The sequence below is a fragment of the Penaeus chinensis genome, chromosome 20 (genome assembly GCF_019202785.1).
Source record: "Penaeus chinensis breed Huanghai No. 1 chromosome 20, ASM1920278v2, whole genome shotgun sequence".
NCBI lineage: Eukaryota > Metazoa > Arthropoda > Malacostraca > Decapoda > Penaeidae > Penaeus > Penaeus chinensis.
Genome location: NC_061838.1, coordinates 1,689,838 through 1,692,337, shown reverse-complemented (window position 1 = coordinate 1,692,337; position 2,500 = coordinate 1,689,838).

Sequence of the window (2,500 nt, the reverse complement as noted above, 5' to 3'; positions counted from 1 at the left end):
AATCACGAGATGAGAAGAAGATCGAAAAGAAAGATAAATTTTCTTAGGAAAGAATAAGAACAAGGATGAGGAGAAATCTCGCCGGTAATTTAATAAATAAGAACGACTCGAAATGAAACGAGATTGTAAAAGAAAAAAAAACGACATGGCCTCGCGTTCAAGCCGAGTTGCTGCTGAACCGAAGCTGCCCCGACAAAAGGTAAATTCCCCTGCCCAGGATGATGCCCCTCTCCCCTCCCCTCTCTCCTCCCTCTCTCCTCCCTTCCCCTCCCTCTCCATCCTCCTCTCTCTCCTCCCTCTCTCCTCCCTCTCCCCTCCCTTCCCCTCCCTCTCTCCTCCCTCTCTCCCCCATCTCCTCCCTCTCCCCTCCCTCTCTCCTCCCTCTCTCCTCCCCTCCCCTCTCCCCTCCCTCACCCCTCCCTCTCTCTCTCCCATCCCCCTATTCAGTCCAATTCTCTCCTCTTGCTTCCATAACTCCGTAAGTATTGTTTACAAGCATTTTTCTCTATTCTTCTTTAAAGGCAAAATAAATAGATAAATAAATATCGTCAGCCACGCCCAAAAAATATAAATATTGTGGAGTATGTAAACTTTTTTTTTGCCTTACGAGTTGGAAGTTTGGCTGCACAAGACCTAAACTCTCGTGCTCGGCAGACGTCTGGTCTGAGAACCGTGTGTGTATGTGTGTGTGTGTGTGTGTGTGTGTGTGTGTGTGTGTGTGTGTGTGTGTGTGTGTGTGTGTGTGAAAGATAGAATATGGAAAATAGATAGATAGATAGATAGAGAGATAGAGAGAGAGAGAGAGAGAGAGAGAGAGAGAGAGAGAGAGAGATTGAGAGAAAGAGAGAGAGAGAGACAGACAGACAGATAGACAGATAGATAGACAGACAGGCAGGCAGACAGACCCACCAACAGACAATCACAGACACAAAAAGAGAGACAGAAACAAATACACAAACAACCACAATAGCAAAGAAAGCAAGCACAACCCCCCCCCCCCCCCATAACTGTGAGATGCCTCGGCGAGCCTTCATGGTGCCCAGACTGCATAAGAGGTATGGGGGGAGGATGGGGGGGCTTGGGGGAGAGAGGGGGGAGGGAGGAGGGCGTGTTGGAGGCAGGGTGAAGCAATAAGGTAATGATAAACTAGAAAAAAGCAATCCTGGGTAATGTTATTTGATTGTGTGTTATTGTGGGGAAATACCATCATTAGTGGTGTTGATAAGTTGTGTGTCTGTACTTGTATTACGTACGTAGGGACGTACGTGTGTGTGTGTGTGTGTGTGTGTGTGTGTGTGTGTGTGTGTGTGTGTGTGTGTGTGTGTGTGTGTGTGTGTGTGTGTGTGTGTGTGTGTGCGTGCGTGCGTGCGTGCGTGCGTGCGTGCATACGTGCGTGCGTGCATGCGTGCATGCGTGCGTGCGTGCGTGCGTCCGTGTATGCGTGCGTGCGTGCCTAGCGCAAAAACACACGAGTAACATCTATCACACGGGTCAAAACGTGTGTAAACACGTCTTACCAATCTATTTTGCAATCAGTTCTGTCGCCTTTTCCTTGAGATAAAAAGAAGCTGACGAAGAAGATAAATAGAGATAATAACGACAGCATAACTCTCAGATGCGATGATTATGAGTATGTGATTAGTACAGAGGGATGCTAATTAAGGTAAAAGAAAAAAAAGAAGAAATTTATATTTTTATATTTTATATTTTATATTTTTATATATATATATGTTTTTTTGTATACTATTTTTATATATAAATTATATATTATATTTTAATATTTTGTGTTGTGTGTGTGTGTGTGTGTGTATATATATATATAATTTATATATATTATATATATAATATTATATATATTATATATATATATTATATATTATTCATTATAATTTTTCATTAATTATAAATTTTTATAAATATATATATATATATTATTTATAAACAATTTTTTTATTTTTATATATATATAGTATATTTAAATATCTATTTTGTGGTTTTCTTTTTTTGTTTTAATAATTATACATATAGTTATTTGTTAGGGGCGAAACATTTACATTTTTTAAAAAACCCCAAAAACACACCCAAACCATTCCATTATATATTATATATATTTTATATATTTATATATTATGTGTGTGTGTGTGTGTGTGTGTGTGTGTGTGTGTGTGTGTGTATTATATATATCTATTATATAATTAAAATATATATATATATATGTATATTAAAACACAGTAGGTATTTGTGTGTGGTGTGTTTAAACTATATACATATATTTATATACACCACACGCACGGACACACACACACACACACATAAAACATAACATTCGCAACGGGCCCCCCGAAACCCCATCCCCTCCACCCCCCCCCCCAAAAAAAAAAAGTACAGCAACACGCGCAAAGAAAACCCCAGAGCCCCGATCCAGGGGAGAAAATGCCTTTCCCGACGCATCACGGGAAAAGTACCACGCTCTAAATTTCCCAAAAAAATTTAAATTGGC